Raw genomic sequence first — 8806 nt, 5'->3', positions numbered from 1 at the left:
CCCTAACCGATGGATGTGAAATAAAATATAATAACACATGATGCTCCGCAAGAAAATAGACTTGGATAGGGTGTGTCGTTGGCAAGTCCCCGGGGCGGTTAGTGTGTGTGGTGATAAGTCTGTAGGGGGGGGGGGGGGCGAGGTATTAGGAAATAGATAGATAGTGGTGACGTGGGTGTCGACAGTAGACATAGCACACTGCCACCTACAGGGATCCGACGGAACTACGCCACCCATGCCGGCAAAACAGTATCGCCATCTGTGAAAATAGGGCGACACCACATGCAATACCGCCATCTATGCGCATCGGACAACACTACGTCCGCACCACAAAACATACCGCCGATCTGTAGGTCTCCCGCAACATGACCTCCTCCAACGACGATACCGCCATCTATGCGACGCCAAGCCGATTAAGACAGCGATGGCGCCACAGTGCCCGCCTTTCGACGCCACCCACAAAGCCTGCAGCCTCTGTCGACCATAGCACCCAATCTCCAGTGGCTCTGCCGCACGAAGCCGTGGACCGGCAATGACTCCACCCGCACCCGTTCGTGCACCACCCCAACCGCCACACGCGCACCTCCAGCGGATGAACGGCGGAAGTTTCCCGCACTCGTAAAGTGCAATCCACCCCTATAACTTGCGTTTCATGAAGAGTTATTTCCAATATGCGACATTCCCGCTGTCCCTATACATGAGCCGCGACCTGTACCACTTACGAGCGAGAGACGCGATCGCGTTGCTCACTGTACGGCGTCCGATACCGAGCCATCAGCATGTCGGTCCCCATGCGCGTTGCACTCGCACTCGCAGTCGCAAAAACGTGGGGCAAATATATTACGCGGAAGAGCTATAACAGACCGAGCCCCACTGCATGGGGGGAGTCTTTGTCACTAATGTACACAGATGGAACATTTTGGACTGAACCAGATTACCCGTACACACGGCGCTGATTAGTAATCAATGCAGAGCCATCAAACTACAGCAAATATACACAACTGTCCGTATACATGCTGAAAGAGTCTGCCCACAATGGGAACCACACGTCAGCCAGACACTCTGATCACGCACCACTCTCTGCTCTAACAGGCGCACATACAATATGTAAGCACCAGCATGGAACAACATCCAGTGCATCTTCTCCGCCACATTACACAATCCACACTATCACAACCAGACCAGGAGGTCCATGCGGAAAATACAATATCCCAGCCTTTCGACATCCACCATTGCGCAGACCAGGCACCAACACCCACACATGTCCTATACAACGGTGCACCCAACATCACAATAGTACCTCCTGTCACAGCGCACAAACAATGACATGAGTCAAAGACACAGGTCTCACACAAGCGATAGAATTGGAGCGCCGCCTCTAATAAGCCAAAGGTGCATCCTGACGTGACAAATCTGATCATGTCACAAGCATTCACTTACTATAATCACTATCAACGAACCTGCCGCCCCCGCCCCCCCCCCCCCTACACCTTTCCTTACAACAACGTGTAACCTAACCTAACCTAACCTAACCTATGTTGTACCTTAACCTAACCTATGTTGTACCTTAACCTAACCTATGTTGTACCTTAACCTAACCTATGTTGTACCTTAACCTAACCTATGTTGTACCTTAACCTAACCTATGTTGTACCTTAACCTAACCTATGTTGTACCTTAACCTAACCTATGTTGTACCTTAACCTAACCTATGTTGTACCTTAACCTAACCTATGTTGTACCTTAACCTAACCTATGTTGTACCTTAACCTAACCTATGTTGTACCTTAACCTAACCCATGTTGTACCTTAACCTAACCCATGTTGTACCTTAACCTAACCCATGTTGTACCTTAACCTAACCCATGTTGTACCTTAACCTAACCCATGTTGTACCTTAACCTAACCCATGTTGTACCTTAACCTAACCCATGTTGTACCTTAACCTAACCCATGTTGTACCTTAACCTAACCCATGTTGTACCTTAACCTAACCCATGTTGTACCTTAACCTAACCCATGTTGTGCCTTAACCTAACCCATGTTGTGCCTTAACCTAACCCATGTTGTGCCTTAACCTAACCCATGTTGTGCCTTAACCTAACCCATGTTGTGCCTTAACCTAACCCATGTTGTGCCTTAACCTAACCCATGTTGTGCCTTAACCTAACCCATGTTGTGCCTTAACCTAACCCATGTTGTGCTTAACCTAACCCACGTTGTGCCTTAACCTAACCCACGTTGTGCCTTAACCTAACCCATGTTGTGCCTTAACCTAACCCATGTTGTGCCTTAACCTAACCCATGTTGTGCCTTAACCTAACCCATGTTGTGCCTTAACCTAACCCATGTTGTGCCTTAACCTAACCCATGTTGTGCCTTAACCTAACCCATGTTGTGCCTTAACCTAACCCATGTTGTGCCTTAACCTAACCCACGTTGTGCCTTAACCTAACCCACGTTGTGCCTTAACCTAACCCACGTTGTGCCTTAACCTAACCCATGTTGTGCCTTAACCTAACCCATGTTGTGCCTTAACCTAACCCATGTTGTGCCTTAACCTAACCCACGTTGTGCCTTAACCTAACCCACGTTGTGCCTTAACCTAACCCACGTTGTGCCTTAACCTAACCCACGTTGTGCCTTAACCTAACCCACGTTGTGCCTTAACCTAACCCACGTTGTGCCTTAACCTAACCCACGTTGTCCCCTAAAGTAACCCACGTTGTCCCCTAACGTAACCCACGTTGTCCCCTAACGTAACCCATGTTGTCGCCTAAACCTGCTCTGTAATTGTTATACGACTCGTTCAATTAGTGTAGTGTTGCCCACCCGCAACCCTCGCAATATAGTTCGCTACTCGCACTGCCCGCTCCCCTGTGTATCGCTTCATGTTAAACACCTTGCAAGTCTTGCTGACTTTCCACATGCTCCTGCTGTACACTGTAATGTGGATGGCAGCAGGACGTACATGCCGCCCCTCCCACGTCCCCACCTTGCCCCCCTGCCTTCGCAAGCTGGTGGTGAGAAGTTTGCATGTTCAATGCCCTTCGCATGCGACGTACTCAGGCTACGTTGTGGTGCGGCCTGTGTCAACCGTCCGCTAATGTCGTACGCGTAAACCACAATCTGTACTGCACATTCGTCCTTATGTACCGAATGATACATCGTGGCACATGTGTGACCGTACAACGACTGCGCCCAAAAACGGCGGACCATACAGTGCAAATATTGTGCACGCAGCTACGTGTCGTCTCCCTATGAGAGCTGGATTGCAGTGTGGTACGCCATAGAGACGTGTGGGAGGAACGGACGCCGTGGATGGCGATCAGCATGAGCTGTCTGTTGATGTATTCGGACCTAGTCGTCTCTCCTCACACACCGTGATGGCATGGTGCACCGCGTTCCATATCTGCGACATGCTACAGAGGCCGGTTGACAGTCGTTCGAGCAATGGACATCGCATACGTACGGGGGCCACCTTCCACGTATTGTCTAGGCGTGCACATTTGTTGCGTGTATGTGGGCAGACGTAGTGTGGCGTGACACCTGACACAGGCATGCAATAATCGTTGAAGTTGCAAATGGCGATGGACGCCTGCGTTTTCTGGTGAAGTTACGCAAATGAACAAATGGTAACCTGTTGTGGTGCGGTTGTTCTCGCTAGGGGTGAATCGGTGATGGCGACGATAGGTTGAGGTACGAACCGGTTGTTCCAGCGATACCCACCATGCCGACGAAACTGAACGGCATCTGGGTGTGAAGCGATACGCGGCGGTGGCTGGGTGGGACCGTCCCCGGCCGGTGAGGGGGCGCCTCCCGGCGTGCTGGCCGCGCGGTGCGTGGGCGCAACGCGCTACAGCCGGCTGGTGGGGGCGGCCAGTGGCAGGCGCGCCGGCCGACGGACGCGGCAGGCGTCGCAGCTGCGCGCCGGCGCACCCTGCGCGCGGCGCCGTGCGGCCAAAGTAGGTCCTCGCGGGCCCGGTGCGAAGCGCGGTGGACATCTTCAGTGTGCTGGTCCGATTGAGGACTGTGTGCGTTGAGGATGCGCCGCCGCCCGGCGCTCGGCGCCGCGACGCCGTCTGCTGCTCGGTCGCCCCAGCGGTTCTCGCTGGTGGTTTGTATCGCAGCTGTGCGGATGTGTTGGCGCGTGCGCTGTGCTGGGAGAGTTCGCTTCGGCACCCAAGTGGGGCTTTTGTCCTTCTGTGGCGCTGGCGTTGGAGCTGCCGGTCCACGTAGGTGGCGCGTGTTGTCTCCCGCCGGCAATGCACGACAGCACGCTCCCGGGCCTCTGTCGGCAGCGGCAAGCTCAGTTGGGAGCACGGGTGGTCGCACCGAAAGCGTCTACTCGCCTAACTCCGGGCGATTGCGCCTCTCTCGAACCCGACCAAGTACTTGGGACGGCGCTGCGCGCCGCGGGACCTGAGAGGGTTTCGAGGTGTATTGTGCAGGGGAGCTCAGCCTCCTCCTGTTTGCAGAATGATTGAGCGGACGCTTGCGTGTTCGCGCGGGCCCCCGGGACACACTCCCGGGCGGCCGGCTGCTCAGCTCTAGTTGACGCAGCTCCCTGGTTGATCCTGCCAGTAGTCATATGCTTGTCTCAAAGATTAAGCCATGCATGTCTCAGTACAAGCCGCATTAAGGTGAAACCGCGAATGGCTCATTAAATCAGTTATGGTTCCTTAGATCGTACCCACGTTACTTGGATAACTGTGGTAATTCTAGAGCTAATACATGCAAACAGAGTCCCGACCAGAGATGGAAGGGACGCTTTTATTAGATCAAAACCAATCGGTCGGCTCGTCCGGTCCGTTTGCCTTGGTGACTCTGAATAACTTTGGGCTGATCGCACGGTCCTCGTACCGGCGACGCATCTTTCAAATGTCTGCCTTATCAACTGTCGATGGTAGGTTCTGCGCCTACCATGGTTGTAACGGGTAACGGGGAATCAGGGTTCGATTCCGGAGAGGGAGCCTGAGAAACGGCTACCACATCCAAGGAAGGCAGCAGGCGCGCAAATTACCCACTCCCGGCACGGGGAGGTAGTGACGAAAAATAACGATACGGGACTCATCCGAGGCCCCGTAATCGGAATGAGTACACTTTAAATCCTTTAACGAGTATCTATTGGAGGGCAAGTCTGGTGCCAGCAGCCGCGTAATTCCAGCTCCAATAGCGTATATTAAAGTTGTTGCGGTTAAAAAGCTCGTAGTTGGATTTGTGTCCCACGCTGTTGGTTCACCGCCCGTCGGTGTTTAACTGGCATGTATCGTGGGACGTCCTGCCGGTGGGCGAGCCGAAGGCGTGCGACCGCCTCGTGCGTGCTCGTGCGTCCCGAGGCGGACCCCGTTGAAATCCTACCAGGGTGCTCTTTATTGAGTGTCTCGGTGGGCCGGCACGTTTACTTTGAACAAATTAGAGTGCTTAAAGCAGGCAAGCCCGCCTGAATACTGTGTGCATGGAATAATGGAATAGGACCTCGGTTCTATTTTGTTGGTTTTCGGAACCCGAGGTAATGATTAATAGGGACAGGCGGGGGCATTCGTATTGCGACGTTAGAGGTGAAATTCTTGGATCGTCGCAAGACGAACAGAAGCGAAAGCATTTGCCAAGTATGTTTTCATTAATCAAGAACGAAAGTTAGAGGTTCGAAGGCGATCAGATACCGCCCTAGTTCTAACCATAAACGATGCCAGCCAGCGATCCGCCGCAGTTCCTCCGATGACTCGGCGGGCAGCCTCCGGAAACCAAAGCTTTTGGGTTCCGGGGGAAGTATGGTTGCAAAGCTGAACTTAAAGGAATTGACGGAAGGGCACCACCAGGAGTGGAGCTGCGGCTTAATTTGACTCAACACGGGAAACCTCACCAGGCCCGGACACCGGAAGGATTGACAGATTGATAGCTCTTTCTTGATTCGGTGGGTGGTGGTGCATGGCCGTTCTTAGTTGGTGGAGCGATTTGTCTGGTTAATTCCGATAACGAACGAGACTCTAGCCTGCTAACTAGTCGCGTGACATCCTTCGTGCTGTCAGCGATTACTTTTCTTCTTAGAGGGACAGGCGGCTTCTAGCCGCACGAGATTGAGCAATAACAGGTCTGTGATGCCCTTAGATGTTCTGGGCCGCACGCGCGCTACACTGAAGGAATCAGCGTGTCTTCCTAGGCCGAAAGGTCGGGGTAACCCGCTGAACCTCCTTCGTGCTAGGGATTGGGGCTTGCAATTGTTCCCCATGAACGAGGAATTCCCAGTAAGCGCGAGTCATAAGCTCGCGTTGATTACGTCCCTGCCCTTTGTACACACCGCCCGTCGCTACTACCGATTGAATGATTTAGTGAGGTCTTCGGACTGGTACGCGGCATTGACTCTGTCGTTGCCGATGCTACGGAAAGATGACCAAACTTGATCATTTAGAGGAAGTAAAAGTCGTAACAAGGTTTCCGTAGGTGAACCTGCGGAAGGATCATTACCGACTAGACTGCATGTCTTTCGATGTGCGTGTCGTGTCGCGCAACACGCTACCTGTACGGCTCGCCGTAGCCGTGCGCCGCGTGCGGAACACGCGTGCCTCTCAAAACTAGCGGCAATGTTGTGTGGTACGAGCGCTGAAGCGCTGGAGCGGCTGGCCTGCGGCACCTGGCGCCTGGCGCCGGTTTTGAATGACTTTCGCCCGAGTGCCTGTCCGCTCCGGTGTGGAGCCGTACGACGCCCGTCGGCCGTGAGGCCGTTGGACACAGAACGCTGGAACAGGGGCCGCCACACGCCTCACTCCCGCCTATGCGACCGTCTCGAAAGAGACGGCGGAAACTGAGAAAAGATCACCCAGGACGGTGGATCACTCGGCTCGTGGGTCGATGAAGAACGCAGCAAATTGCGCGTCGACATGTGAACTGCAGGACACATGAACATCGACGTTTCGAACGCACATTGCGGTCCATGGATTCCGTTCCCGGGCCACGTCTGGCTGAGGGTCGGCTACGTATACTGAAGCGCGCGGCGTTTGCCCCGCTTCGCAGACCTGGAGTGTCGCGGCCGCCTGTGGGGCCGGCCGCGTCTCCTCAAACGTGCGATGCGCGCCCGTCGCCTGGCGGTTCGCATACCGGTACTTTCTCGGTAGCGTGCACAGCCGGCTGGCGGTGTGGCGTGCGACACCTCGTACAACGACCTCAGAGCAGGCGAGACTACCCGCTGAATTTAAGCATATTACTAAGCGGAGGAAAAGAAACTAACAAGGATTCCCCAGTAGCGGCGAGCGAACAGGGAAGAGTCCAGCACCGAACCCCGCAGGCTGCCGCCTGTCGTGGCATGTGGTGTTTGGGAGGGTCCACTACCCCGACGCCTCGCGCCGAGCCCAAGTCCAACTTGAATGAGGCCACGGCCCGTAGAGGGTGCCAGGCCCGTAGCGGCCGGTGCGAGCGTCGGCGGGACCTCTCCTTCGAGTCGGGTTGCTTGAGAGTGCAGCTCCAGTGGGGTGGTAAACTCCATCTGAGACTAAATATGACCACGAGACCGATAGCGAACAAGTACCGTGAGGAAAGTTGAAAAGAACTTTGAAGAGAGAGTTCAAAAGTACGTGAAACCGTTCTGGGGTAAACGTGAGAAGTCCGAAAGGTCGAACGGGTGAGATTCACGCCCATCCGGCCACTGGCCTCCGCCCTCGGCAGATGGGGCCGGCCGCCCGCGCGGAGCAATCCGCGGCGGGGTCGTGTCCGGTTGCCTTTCCACTCGCCGCGGGGTGGGGCCGTTCCGGTGTGCGGTGGGCCGCACTTCTCCCCTAGTAGGACGTCGCGACCCGCTGGGTGCCGGCCTACGGCCCGGGTGCGCAGCCTGTCCTTCCGCGGGCCTCGGTTCGCGTCTGTTGGGCAGAGCCCCGGTGTCCTGGCTGGCTGCCCGGCGGTATATCTGGAGGAGTCGATTCGCCCCTTTGGGCGCTCGGGCTCCCGGCAAGCGCGCGCGGTTCTTCCCGGATGACGGACCTACCTGGCCCGGCCCCGGACCCGCGCCGCTGTTGGCTCGGGATGCTCTCGGGCGGAATAATCGCGCCCGTCAGCGGCGCTTCAGCTTTGGACAATTTCACGACCCGTCTTGAAACACGGACCAAGGAGTCTAACATGTGCGCGAGTCATTGGGCTGTACGAAACCTAAAGGCGTAATGAAAGTGAAGGTCTCGCCTTGCGCGGGCCGAGGGAGGATGGGGCTTCCCCGCCCTTCACGGGGCGGCGGCCTCCGCACTCCCGGGGCGTCTCGTCCTCATTGCGAGGTGAGGCGCACCTAGAGCGTACACGTTGGGACCCGAAAGATGGTGAACTATGCCTGGCCAGGACGAAGTCAGGGGAAACCCTGATGGAGGTCCGTAGCGATTCTGACGTGCAAATCGATCGTCGGAGCTGGGTATAGGGGCGAAAGACTAATCGAACCATCTAGTAGCTGGTTCCCTCCGAAGTTTCCCTCAGGATAGCTGGTGCTCGTACGAGTCTCATCCGGTAAAGCGAATGATTAGAGGCCTTGGGGCCGAAACGACCTCAACCTATTCTCAAACTTTAAATGGGTGAGATCTCCGGCTTGCTTGATATGCTGAAGCCGCGAGCAAACGACTCGGATCGGAGTGCCAAGTGGGCCACTTTTGGTAAGCAGAACTGGCGCTGTGGGATGAACCAAACGCCGAGTTAAGGCGCCCGAATCGACGCTCATGGGAAACCATGAAAGGCGTTGGTTGCTTAAGACAGCAGGACGGTGGCCATGGAAGTCGGAATCCGCTAAGGAGTGTGTAACAACTCACCTGCCGAAGCAACTAGCCCTGAAAATGGA

At 55.2% G+C, this 8806-nt stretch overlaps 2 non-coding genes and 1 pseudogene across 2 annotated transcripts; all 3 read left to right on the top strand.

Annotated features, from left to right (window-relative positions):
* Nucleotides 1–4564: 4564 nt before the first annotated feature.
* On the top strand, nt 4565–6467 carry LOC124747814. Its single transcript, XR_007011576.1, has one exon. It is a non-coding gene; the product is annotated as a small subunit ribosomal RNA (ribosomal RNA).
* A 350-nt stretch (nt 6468–6817) lies between these two features.
* LOC124747812 lies at nt 6818–6972 on the top strand. Its single transcript, XR_007011574.1, has one exon. It is a non-coding gene; the product is annotated as a 5.8S ribosomal RNA (ribosomal RNA).
* Nucleotides 6973–7159: 187 nt separating this feature from the next.
* Nucleotides 7160–8806, top strand: part of LOC124747815 — a 4220-nt pseudogene continuing 2573 nt past the window's right edge.

The sequence above is a fragment of the Schistocerca piceifrons genome, unplaced genomic scaffold (assembly GCF_021461385.2).
Source record: "Schistocerca piceifrons isolate TAMUIC-IGC-003096 unplaced genomic scaffold, iqSchPice1.1 HiC_scaffold_394, whole genome shotgun sequence".
Classification (NCBI taxonomy): domain Eukaryota; kingdom Metazoa; phylum Arthropoda; class Insecta; order Orthoptera; family Acrididae; genus Schistocerca; species Schistocerca piceifrons.
Note: the sequence above shows the minus strand (reverse complement) of the source record. Positions and strands in the feature narration are given on the sequence as shown.